Source organism: Leucoraja erinacea, chromosome 5 (genome assembly GCF_028641065.1).
Source record: "Leucoraja erinacea ecotype New England chromosome 5, Leri_hhj_1, whole genome shotgun sequence".
NCBI lineage: Eukaryota > Metazoa > Chordata > Chondrichthyes > Rajiformes > Rajidae > Leucoraja > Leucoraja erinaceus.
Window position 1 is genome coordinate 49,987,218 of NC_073381.1, and position 13,761 is coordinate 50,000,978.

A 13,761-nucleotide genomic window follows, 5' to 3' on the forward strand; every position below is an offset into this window, starting at 1 on the left:
CAAATCTGCAGTCCCTTCTACCCACAGTAACTTCTCAGTCCCTTGCTTACCAAGAATTTATCTTCTTATGCCTTAAAAATATTGAAATGTTCTGCTTCCCCACTCTTTAAGGAAGCGGGTTCCAAAGTCTCATGGCTCACTGCGAGAAAATATGTTGCCTCATCTCTGCTACAAATCGGTACCTTATTCTAGATTTTCCTTTAAGTGAAAACTCCTTATTCTAGATTTTCCCTTAAGTGCAAACATCTTCTCTACATCCATCCTATCATGATGACTCCGGATCTGAAATATTTCAATCAAATCACCTCTAATTCTTCTGAATCCTGATACATGCAATCCTATTGTGTACAGTTTTGGTCTCCTAATTTGAGGAAGGACATCCTTGTGATTGAGGCAGTGCAGCGTAGGTTCATGAGATTGATCCCTGGGATGGCGGGACTGTCATATGAGGAAAGATTGAAAAGACTAGGCTTGTATTCACTTTTTCAAAAACTTTTTCACCCAGAGAGTTGTGAATTTATGGAATTCCCTGCTACAGAGGGCAATGGAGGCCAAATCACTGGATGGATTTAAGAGAGAGTTAGATAGAGCTCTAGGGACTAGTGGAGTCAAGGGATATGGGGAGAAGGCAGAAACGGGTTATTGATAGGGGACAATCAGCCATGATCACAATGAATGGCAGTGTTGGCTCGAAGAGCCGAATGGCCTCCTCCTGCACATATTTTCTATGTTTCTATATTCTATGTTTCTAGTCCAAACCTTCCTACAGATAACTGCCCATTCCGGATGTTACTCTAGTAAACCTTTTCTGAACTGCAAACAAGCCTTGTTTAAATAAGTCCAAGACAGTACACAACACTTAAGAGTTGGGGAGTCTGCATCCCGGGGGCATGAACATCGAATTCTCCCAATTTTGTTAGTCCTTGCTGTCTCCTCCCCTTCCTCAGCCCCCCTGCTGTCTCCTCCCATCCCCCAGCCTTCGGGCTACTCCTCCTTTTCCCTTTCTTGTCCCCACCCACCCCCGCCCCCGATCAGTCTGAAGAAGGGTTTCGGCCCGAAACGTTGCCTATTTCCTTTGCTCCATAGATGCTGCTGCACCCGCTGAGTTTCTCCAGCTTTTTTGTGTAACCTTCGATTCTCCAGCATCTGCAGTTCCCTCTTAAACACAACACTTAAGATGTAGTCTCAGCAATGGTCTATTAACTGAAGCATAAACTTGCCATTTTTCACAATCAGTCATAATGATAGACTTTGCCTTCCATCACAGTGAGGTGGTGTTGGACACTCACTGTGATGGATGTTTATGTAAACTGTGTTAAGTGTGGGTCTTGGTTTTTTTTTTTGTAATGTGAAAAACTGTAGTAAATGTAATTTCATGAAACCTAGGTTTGAATGACAATAAATAGCATGCCATTCCACTCTGTTAACTTTTCTAAATATTTGGTGTAGCTGCACATCAAACTTTTCCAAATCATTTACCTGGGCACCCAGTTGTCTCCTGCATCTCAGAGTTCTGAAATTTCACACTGTTCCGATAACATGCTTCTTTATTTTATTTTCCTGCAAGAAATGTCATTGTACGCTGGCGTATTTGTCAATAAACTGAACTGAACCTGAATCAAAAGCCACAGCACCGAACTATGGTGTAAGTATGGGATCCCCATTCTGTCAGAAAAAAACACCACAAATGTTTGAAAATTACTTCCACTTCAAATATAATTATACACTATGTTAATTGTACACTATATTAATTCTAAAACTTATTCACTTGAAACAAAATGAGCAAACTGGATCAATTAATCTGAAAGTTGCTGAAAAAATAATTGAAGCAATTAATATTTAAGGACTCATGCAACTAACATCCACAAGAGGTCACTAACTGAAAATAAAAGACTGAACACGGATGTTCAATAATAATTCAGCGCAATCCAGAGGCCAGAGAACCTGGGGTGACGGAGGAACTGAAGGAAATCCACATTAGGCAGGAAATGGTGTTGGGTGGACTGACGGGACTGAAGGCTGATAAATCCCCAGGGCCTGGTGGTCTGCATCCCAGGGTACTTAAGGAAGTGGCTCTAGAAATCATGAATGCATTGGTGATAATTTTCCAATGTTCAGTAGATTCAGGATCAGTTCCTGTGGATTGGAGGGTAGCTAATGTTATCCCACTTTTTAAGAAAGGCGGGAGAGTGAAAACAGGGAATTAGCCTGTTAGCCTGACATCGGTGGTGGGGAAGATGCTGGAGTCAATCATAAAAGATGAAATAGCTGCACATATGGATAGCAGTAACAGAATAGATCAGTGTCAGCATGGATTTACCAAGGGGAAATCATGCTTGACTAATCTTCTGGAATTTTTTGAGGATGTAACTAGGAAAATGGACAAGGGAGAGCCAGTGGAAGTAGTGTATCTGGACTTCCAGAAAGCATTTGATTTGGTCCGACATTGGAGATTAGTGGGCAAAATTAGGGCACATGGTATTGGGGGTAGAGTGCTGACATGAATAGAAAATTGGTTGACAGACAGAAAACAAAGAGTAGGGATTAACGGGTCCCTTTCAGAATGGCAGGCAGTGACTAGTGGGGTACCGCAAGACTTGGTGCTGGGACCGCATCTATTTACAATATACATCAATGATTTAGATGAAGGGATTTAAAGTAACATTAGCACATTTTTAGATGGCACAAAGCTGGGTGGCCGTGTGAACTGTGAGGAGGATGCTATGAGAATACAGGGTGACTTGGACAGGTTGGGTTAATGGGCAAATGCATGGCAGGTGCAGTTTAATGCGGATCAATGTGATGTTATCCACTTTGGTAGCAAAAACAGGAAGGCAGATTATTATCTAAGTAGTGTCAAGTTGGGAAAAGGGGATGTACAACGGAATCTGGGAGTCCTTGTTCATCAGTCCATGAAAATAAGCATGCAGGTACAGCAGGCAGTGAAGAAAGTGAATGGCATGTTGGCCTTCATAACAAGAGGAGTTGAGTCTAGGAGCAAAGAGGTCCTTCTGCAGTTGTACAGGGCCCTAGTGAGACCACACCTGAAGTATTGTGTGCAGTTTTGTTCCCCTAATTTGAGGAAGGACATTCTTGCTATTGAGGGAGTGCAGCGTAGGTATACAAAGTTAATTCCCGGGATGGCGGGACTGTCATATGCTGAGAGAATGGAGCTGCTGGGCTTGTATACTCTGGAATTTAGAAGGATGAGAGGATATCTTATTGAAACATATAAGATTATTAAGGTACACAAAAATGCTGGAAAAACACAGCGGGTGCAGCAGCATCTATGGAGCGAAGGAAATAGGCGACGTTTCGGGCCGAAACCCTTCTTCAGACTGATGGGGGTTGGGGGGGAGAAGGAAGGAAAAGGGAGGAGGAGGAGCCCGAAGGCGGGGGGATGGGAGGAGACAGATTATTAAGGGTTTGGACATGCTAGAGGATGGTAACATGTTCCCGATTTTGTGGTTGTCCAGAACCAGGGGCCAGAGTTTAAGAATAAGGGGTAAGCCATTTAGAACAGAGATGAGGAAACACTTTTTCACACAGTGAGTTGTGAGTGTGTGGAATTCTCTTCCTCAGAGGGTGGTGGAGGTGGATTCTCTGGATACTTTCAAGAGAAAGCTAGATAGGGCTCTTAAAGATAGCGGAGTCAGGGGATATAGGGAGAAGGCAGGAAAGGGGTACTGATTGGTGATGATCAGAAATGATCACATTGAATGGTGGTACTGACTCAAATGGCCGAGTGGCCTACTCCTGCATCTATTGTCTATTCTCCTCTGTTTTTGAAGCGTTTCCCATTCTTTCCCAGATACCAGAGTGTTTTAATTTGTTATCAATTGCATTTCCATCTTCTAATGTTATCATTCTTCATGTTGGAGGCCTGGCCATTCAATTGTGATGATGCAGGTCTTGTACAACGTGCATGATTTGCAATGGGATCAATATTTAAAATACAATGTTGTGCACCAATCTGAGAAGGGTGTTGCTCATTAATAGCAACCTCACACCAGCATCACACACTATAGCTGCCAATTTGTGGAGGGACTGAACTTCCAGATTCAGTCAAAAGAATAAACAAGTCCTGGTTAATGAGATACATGCTAGAAGGAAGGTCCTATTTGGCAAGGTCAGCTAACAAGTTCTAGTTTAGTTTAGTTTTCAGGTACAGCGTGGAAACAGTCACTTCTGCCCACCGAGTCCGCCCGGACCAACGGTTCCCACACATTAACATTACCCTACGCACACCAGCTACAATTTTACATTTTATACCAAGCCAATTAACCTACAAACCTATACTTCATTGGAGTCTGTGAGGAAACCGAAAATCTTGGAAAAAAATCCCACATCAGTCACAGGGAGAACGTACAAACTCCATATGTTAATCCTGGCTAACTTGGAGCAGCTAGGACTTCAAAATGGGGTGACGCTTCAGGGTTGCTGGGAGATTTGGTCAATTTGGAGTTGCTCTCTGCAGAGCTGGGCCAGAGTGTCTGGAGCTTAGATACAATTTGAGGGCAAAGAATGGGAATATCTGAAAACCCTGTCAATTAGGTTCAAAATGCATGGAATAGATTGGATGGCTGCAAACCTTGTAAATAATTGTAAATAATGTTGCACAGTTTGACTTTGCCAAGTGTTGATTGGATGAGGTTTTGAGCCTTGTCTGGGTTTTCTGTAAATCAGGGTAAATGTTAGTTGGCTTCCTCACGAAGTCCGTTTTGAGTACAATGTATTGAACTGTTGTATCATTGGGTTAGAGGGAATGCCTGTTATGTTTGTGGTTATTCGATAACTGTAATTGGGTTATTAAGAGACCACCCCCGTGTGGTTTGGCCCCTCGAGGTCCCGGGACATGTAAAAGTCTGCGATAACGAGGCTCAGGGTCGATCTTCTGGGGTAGCGCTTGGGACGGTGTGAACTTCTGGAGTGTCTCTGTCTGAGCAAGGCATAGAGGGCTTGAACAGGCAGACACGAGGATCGAACCCGCGGTGAGATAGGTACAGTAATTGAACTGTGACGCGCTTTTGGTAAAATAAAATGTAGTTGTTTCAAGTGCTTGATTCAGTGTTTTTACTGAAACTAGACTGGGGGGAAGCTTAGAAATGAGCAATTATAATTCGGGGCTCATATGGGATCTCAAAAGACCTCCAAACACAAGTTTACAATCAAAGGTGTTCAGCTGTTTCGATCGCGAGTGCAGAAATCGGGCCCACGGTGCGGTTTTCGCATTGAATTTCAGCACTTCGTTAGTCGGAATGGGTCGATCTTTTGCGGACTTGGGAAAGGGTCTAATCGAGATCATGAGAACAGAGTCTAGCAAGCATGGGGGAGTGGTTAGCACACCTTCGGGTTGGATGCCCATAAAACCAGGCTGGGGTTAGAAGCCCTGGTGGGGTTGGGTTAGAGGCCCTTTCCTGGGTTAGAGGCCCAAAACTGGACATAGTTGGCAGACTGCAGCTTCTTTAACGAGAGGCAAACACGTTTCATCGTTTGAGGGGAGGCCCATGGTTAGACTTGGTATCCGAATTGGTGGGGTATTAAAATACAGGTTTCACCTTCGATCAGATCGTTGCCGGGAGCACAAATTGAAAAGGTAAGCTTCGAAAAACGGCATTGATAATTCACAGTGTGAAGCAGCTGGATCCTTGGTACTTAGCAGAAAGGTATGTCTGTGTGGAGGTATTTGAGTCTCTCCCTGAAGTGACGGACCAAGAGCCTCGAGAAGGTTGGACGGACAGAGTATAGATTGGCTGGAATACTCCAGTCTGTTCAAGAATTTAACTGGGCAATTTTAGTTGATTCGTGAGCCCGCGTAGCAGCAAAGATATACACTAAAAATGAGGAGATCGAGTTCGAGTGTTTCTTTACTTGCAGCCAAATCATTTTGGAAATTGTAACGATCTAGATGTCCGTATTGTTATCGGATCCGGATTTTGTACATATTCTCTGCATGTAAATAATCTTAGAGTAATTGGAAGTTAAGATTTAGATCTTGTTAAGTCATTGGACCGTCATTTGTGTTGCTGCTTCCGCGAATGTTTACAGATATAAAAACTTGAAGTGAGAGTGCATTTAAGTTATATATTCATATTTGTTTGAGATTGTTTTGTAAGAATCTGAATCGGGGTGGTTCGATCAGAGGTTGGACTCCTTCGATCGCTGCGTTGGGGGAGGATTCATCCCGCTGATTGATTGAGCCACGAGGAAGATTAATAGAGCGGAGTTTATTGGATGCTTATAGTTTATGTTGGGGTATGTTTTGGGTTATTATTAATCGGGGGAATATTTGCATTCTTGATTATAGTTTTGTTAGTGTGGTTTGGGTTTGTCTGTTTGTGCAAACTTATTTGATACAAATACATCGATAGATGCTCCTGAACACATCATCAGTGATGTAACCTGGGGTCATTGGGTGTTTCGGGTCTTTCAACATCAGACACCCTCACCCAGGCGACCCAGCCGTGGTTGATCAGACCACGACTTGTGTTCAGGTGGCATTCGCTCCTCCCCATGGACCTCCTCTCCTGATCCAGAGCCATCTCGAGGCCTTCTCCGCTGCCTCTGTGGTGTTCTTGATGGCCTTTCTCCTCGCCACTCTGTTGATGCCCAGTGCACTCAAGGCTTTGTAGAGCGATTGCCCTGCAAAACCTCTGCAGCCAACCTCGATGGGCATACACCTTGCCTTCCAGCCCTGCTTGTGGCAGTCTATGACCAGTTCTTCATATTTGGTCATCTTCCTCTCATGGGCCTCCTCCAGACGGTCCTCCCACGGCACTGTCAGTTACAACAAGACAATGTTTTTGGTCGCCTCTGAGACCAGGAGGATATCTGGCCTCAGGGTGGTCGTGGCAATGTGCTGTGGGAACTTCAGCTGTTTCACCAGGTCTATGGAAAGCTGCCAGTCCTGCGCAGTCGCCAGGATTCCTGATGGATGAAAGGGGTACTGATTGGTGATGATCAGAAATGATCAGATTGAATGGTGGTACTGACTCAAATGGCCGAGTGGCCTACTCCTGCATCTATTGTCTATTCTCCTCTGTTTTTGAAGCATTTCCCATTCTTTCCCAGATACCAGAGTGTTTTAATTTGTTATCAATTGCATTTCCATCTTCTAATGTTATCATTCTTCATGTTGGAGGCCTGGCCATTCAATTGTGATGATGCAGGTCTTGTACAACGTGCATGATTTGCAATGGGATCAATTAAACAATATTTAAAATACAATGTTGTGCACCAATCTGAGAAGGGTGTTGCTCATTAATAGCAACCTCACACCAGCATCACACACTATAGCTGCCAATTTGTGGAGGGACTGAACTTCCAGATTCAGTCAAAAGAATAAACAAGTCCTGGTTAATGAGATACATGCTAGAAGGAAGGTCCTATTTGGCAAGGTCAGCTAACAAGTTCTAGTTTAGTTTAGTTTTCAGGTACAGCGTGGAAACAGTCACTTCTGCCCACCGAGTCCGCCCGGAACAACGGTTCCCACATATTAACATTACCCTACGCACACCAGCTACAATTTTACATTTTATACCAAGCCAATTAACCTACAAACCTATACTTCATTGGAGTCTGTGAGAAAAACCGAAAATCTTGGAAAAAATCCCACATAATAATAATAATAATAATAATCTTATTTATATAGCACATTTTTAGTCAACTTGCATTGACCCCAAAGTGCTTCACATAATGACATTACATTTACACACAGGCAAAGGTGGGTGAAGTGTCTTGCCCCAAGGACACAATGACAGTATGCACTGCAAGCGGGATTCGAACCGGCTACCTTCCGGTTGCCAGCCGAACACTTAGCCCATTGCGCCATCTGTCGTCCCATAGGTCACAGGGAGAACGTACAAACTCCATATGTTAATCCTGGCTAACTTGGAGCAGCTAGGACTTCAAAATGGGGTGACGCTTCAGGGTTGCTGGGAGATTTGGTCAATTTGGAGTTGCTCTCTGCAGAGCTGGGCCAGAGTGTCTGGAGCTTAGATACAATTTGAGGGCAAAGAATGGGAATATCTGCAAACCCTGTCAATTAGGTGCAAAATGCATGGAATGGATTGGATGGCTGCAAACCTTGTAAATAATTGTAAATAATGTTGCACAGTTTGACTTTGCCAAGTGTTGATTGGATGAGGTTTTGAGCCTTGTCTGGGTTTTCTGTAAATCAGGGTAAATGTTAGTTGGCTTCCTCATGAAGTCCGTTTTGAATACAATGTATTGAACTGTTGTATCATTGGGTTAGAGGGAATGCCTGTTATGTTTGGGGTTATTCGATATCTGTAATTGGGTTATTAAGAGACCACCCCTGTGTGGTTCGGCCCCTCGAGGTCCCGGGACATGTAAAAGTCCACGATAACGAGGCTCAGGGTCGATCTTCTGGGATAGCGCTTGGGATGGTGTGAACTTCTGGAGTGTCTCTGTCTGAGCAAGGCATAGAGGGCTTGAACAGGCAGACACGAGGATCGAACCCGCGGTGAGATAGGTACAGTAATTGAACTGTGACGCGCTTTTGGTAAAATAAAATGTAGTTGTTTCAAGTGCTTGATTCAGTGTTTTTACTGAAACTAGACTGGGGGGAAGCTTAGAAATGAGCAATTATAATTCGGGGCTCGTATGGGATCTCAAAAGACCTCCAAACACAAGTTTACAATCAAAGGTGTTCAGCTGTTTTGATCGCGAGTGCAGAAATCGGGCCCACGGTGCGGTTTTCGCATTGAATTTCAGCACTTCGTTAGTCGGAATGGGTCGATCTTTTGCGGACTTGGGAAAGGGTCTAATCGAGATCATGAGAACAGAGTCTAGCAAGCATGGGGGAGTGGTTAGCACACCTTCGGGTTGGATGCCCATAAAACCAGGCTGGGGTTAGAAGCCCTGGTGGGGTTGGGTTAGAGGCCCTTTCCTGGGTTAGAGGCCCAAAACTGGACATAGTTGGCAGATTGCAGCTTCTTTAACGAGAGCCAAACGCGCTTCATCGTTTGAGGGGATGCCCATGGTTAGACTTGGTATCCGAATTGGTGGGGTATTAAAATACAGGTTTCACCTTCGATCAGATCGTTGCCGGGAGCACAAATTGAAAAGGTAAGCTTCGAAAAACGGCATTGATAATTCACAGTGCGAAGCAGCTGGTTCCTTGGTACTTAGCAGAAAGGTGTGTCTGTGTGGAGGTATTTGAGTCTCTCCCTGAAGTGACGGACCAAGAGCCTCGAGAAGGTTGGACGGACAGAGAATAGATTGGCCGGAATACTCCAGTCTGTTCAAGAATTAAACTGGCGACCGGCCCTCGTCTCCCCGTCCCTCACCCGCACCAGCGAAAGGCGTGTCCGCACCAGCCAACTGGAGGACACGTATTCTTTTAAAATATAAAGTATGGGAACGCCTCCGGCGACAGGCGCAAAAATATAATCTCGGGTGTAGAAAAGAAACAAAAAAAAAAAAAAAAAAAGAATTTAACTGGGCAATTTTAGTTGATTCGTGAGCCCGCGTAGCAGCAAAGATATACACTAAAAATGAGGAGATCGAGTTCGAGTGTTTCTTTATTTGCAGCCAAATCATTTTGGAAATTGTAACAATCTAGATGTCCGTATTGTTATCGGATCCGGATTTTGTACATATTCTCTGCATGTAAATAATCTTAGAGTAACTGGAAGTTAAGATTTAGATCTTGTTAAGTCATTGGACCGTCATTTGTGTTGCTGCTTCCGCGAATGTTTACAGATATAAAAACTTGAAGTGAGAGTGCATTTAAGTTATATATTCATATTTGCTTGAGATTGTTTTGTAAGAATCTGAATCGGGGTGGTTCGATCAGAGGTTGGACTCCTTCGATCGCTGCGTCGGGGGAGGATTCATCCCGCTGATTGATTGAGCCACGAGGAAGATTAATAGAGCGGAGTTTATTGGATGCTTATAGTTTATGTTGGGGTATGTTTTGGGTTATTATTAATCGGGGGAATATTTGCATTCTTGATTATAGTTTTGTTAGCGTGGTTTGGGTTTGTCTGTTTGTGCAAACTTATTTGATACAAATACATCGATAGATGCTCCTGAACACATCATCAGTGATGTAACCTGGGGTCATTGGGTGTTTCGGGTCTTTCAACATCAGACACCCTCACCCAGGCGACCCAGCCGTGGTTGATCAGACCACGACTTGTGATCAGGTGGCATTCGCTCCTCCCCATGGACCTCCTCTCCTGATCCAGAGCCATCTCAAGGCCTTCTCCGCTGCCTCTGTGGTGTTCTTGATGGCCTTTCTCCTCGCCACTCTGTTGATGCCCACTGTACTCAAGGCTTTGTAGAGCGATTGCCCTGCAAAACGTCTGCAGCCAACCTCGATGGGCATACACCTTGCCTTCCAGCCCTGCTTGTGGCAGTCTATGACCAGTTCTTCATATTTGGTCATCTTCCTCTCATGGGCCTCCTCCAGACGGTCCTCCCACGGCACTGTCAGTTACAACAAGACAATGTTTTTGGTCGCCTCTGAGACCAGGAGGATATCTGGCCTCAGGGTGGTCGTGGCAATGTGCTGTGGGAACTTCAGCTGTTTCACCAGGTCTATGGAAAGCTGCCAGTCCTGCGCAGTCGCCAGGATTCCTGATGGATTCCTGGCTGCTGTGGTTCTTGGCAGCTGCACTCCGGCCTTCACGAAGGTGATCATCTGGGTGGTGTGGCGTGCTCGTTTGCAGCTGCTGATTCCCATGGTGATGGCTTCTGCAATGGGTTTAAGAACCTGGTCGTGATGCCATGTGTACCGGCCCTGCCCAAGAGCCTTTGGGCAACAGCTCAGGATGTGTTCCAACGTCCCCTTGCCTGAGCATTGCGGGCAATCTGGAGATTCTGCTTTTCCCCAGATGAAGAGGTTCGATGGGCTGGGCAGGACCATCATACACTGCCTGGACCAGGAACTTGATGCTGTGGTTCAGCCTGCCAGAACTCAGTCCATGTGACTTTTCGGTCCATGGCCTGCTCCCACCTTGTCCAGGCTCCCTGCTGCCTCAATCCAACTGCTCTGGTACACCTCTCCTCCTCCACCACTGCCCTCACTTCTTCCTGGACCAGCCTGCGCCTCTCCTTCCCCTTGGCCTTGTCAAACTGGGGAGATGGGAAGATTCCCAGGCCTGCTCTTCCCCGAGTCACTGCTCCCACCAGGACTCTGTGGCGTATCCGGGACTCTGCTTGCAGCACGGCTTCGCCGGCTCTCCGCTTCCTCCCTGTTTTCACCTCCACCCCTGCTTGAGCCACCTTGGGGTCGCTGGAGTCCCTGTACAGCATCACATCACCTTAAACTCCTCCTCCAGGGACTTCAGGGGCAGCTGGAGCTTGGTGTTATTTCCGTAAAAGGCGATGCTGCTAAGGCTCCTGGGCAGTCCCAGCCACCTGCTGACTTTCCTCTCCAATCTCTCTCCGATGGATATTGGGACTTCGTAGACAAGCAGTGGCCAGAGTATCCTTGGCAGGATACCATGCTGGTAAATCCATGCCTTGAACTTGTCGGGAAGCCCCGACCAGTCCACTGCACTCAACCAGCTCTCCAGCTCCTGACAGGTTGCCTGGACAGATGCTGTATCCTTCAGGCTGCTGTTAAACACCTTGCCAAAACTCTTCACTGGCCTTTCGGAGACAGTTGGGATTGGTGTCCCTTCGATGCTGAAGCGGAACCTGTCCATGACTTTGCCCTTCTTCAGCACCAGTGACCTTGATTTTCCTGGCTTAAACCTCATCCTTGCCCATCTTAAAGTTATTTAAGTGAGAGAGAGGCTGCTGCTTGAGAGAGTGCGAGTGGGAGTTAGATCCTTTGTTTGAAAGTTTGGAATTGAATGCAGTGATTGTGATTTACCTGATAAGAGAGTTGGGAGAGAGACTGAATAGGAGCAAGTGGTTTGAATAATTAAACAGGAATGATTGAATAGGAGTGACTGCGAGACATTTGAAAGGAAGCGATTGCTAGAGTAAGTGAATCGGAAAGACTGTTGACCATTATGTGGGAGAGATTCCATTGACCCTGGAGTCTGAGAGGAGTAGTGATTGAAAGAGGAATTAGTCTGGAAGCTTTATTTTGTAATTTGTGTTTTAACCATTGTTCTGAGAATGGGAAATTTCTCTGAGAAGGATCGATCAAACAGATTTGAAAGCCCGATAAGGATAATTTGCGGGGAGCTTCCAAATGAAACGGATAGACTGAGAGGATTATCGGGGAAATTAAATGCAATTTTGAAAGACCAACTTTGGCCATTGGGGGGAATAAAGTCTTTAATCGGGATAAACTGTATAGAAACGATCGTTAAAAATTATGGGAATAGTGAGGAAGGAAACGAGTTAATTGGGATGTGGAAGATATTCTTCACTAAAAGGAAAATAAATAAAGAAATTGTTTTGCTGTCCATCCTAAGAATGTATTGCTGAGTTTGTGCCCACAGGACAGTATATCAACGAGAGACTATCTGGGGAGTGAGGTAAAAGAATGCAAAGACCCCTAAGAACAGGAAGAAGACAGCAAAAGGTAATGTAGCTCCCCAGGGAAGGGTGACCAGCAGGATGAACTGATACTGATACTCAGTATCTCCACTCCCTAGTAACTGAAACTACCATCAGAAAGGAAGAAAAAAGGACCTACCCTAGTGCCCAACTTTGAAATCACTGGAGGAATAAAAAGGATGTTTCAAGTGCTTGATTCAGTGTTTTTACTGAAACTAGACTGGGGGAAGCTCAAAAACAAGCAATTGTCACGTACAGACAAGCACCCGTAATCAGAACCGAACCCAGGTTTCTGACGCTGTAAATCAGTAGCTCTACTGATTTGCCACCATGCCGCCCTTGGAAAGACTACACATCTGCTTGCAAGATACTCCCACACTGATGCAGAATGTCATCTTGAAAAATAGAATGTTTAAGAAAGAACTGGAAAAATCGAAGGTAGACAAAAATGTTGGAGAAACTCAGCGGGTGAGGGAGCATCTATGGAGCAAAGGAATAGGCGATGTTTCGAGTCGAGACTTTCAGACTGATGTGGGGGTGGAGGGGGGGGGTGGGAAAAGGAAAGGAAGAGGCGGAGACAGTAGGCTGCGAGAGAGCTGGGAAGGGGAGGGGAAGGAGGGAGAAAGCAAGGACTAACTGAAATTGGAGAAGTCAATGTTCATACCGCTAGGGTGTAAACTACCCAAGCAAAATAGGAGGTGCTGCTCCTCCAATTTGCGGTGAGATCCCATTGGAGGTGGCAAAAATGTCGGAGGATTATATGTCGGAGGATTATATGTCGGAGGTTATATGACAACATATAATCCTCCGACATTTTCGCCACCTCCAACGGGATCCCACCACTGGCCACATCTTCCCATCTCCTTCCCTTTCGGCTTTCCGCAGAGACCGCTCCCTCCGTAACTCCCTGGTCAATTCGTCCCTTCCCACCCAAACCACCCCCTCCCCTGGTACTTTCCCTTGCAACCGCAGGATATTCTACACTTGTCGCTTTACCTCCCCCCTCGACTCCATCCAAGGGCCCAAGCAGTCTTTCCAGGCGAGGCAGAGGTCCACCTGCCCTCCTCCAACCTCATCTATTGCATCCACTGTTCTAGGTGTCAACTGTTCTGCATCGGTGAGACCAAGCACAGGCTTGGCGAATGCTTCACCCAACACCTCCGCTCAGTTCGCAATTACCAACCCGATCTCCCGGTGGTTCAGCAGTTCAACTCCCCCTCCCATTCCAAATCCAACCTTTCTGTCCTGGGCCTCCTCCATGGCCAGAGTGAGCCC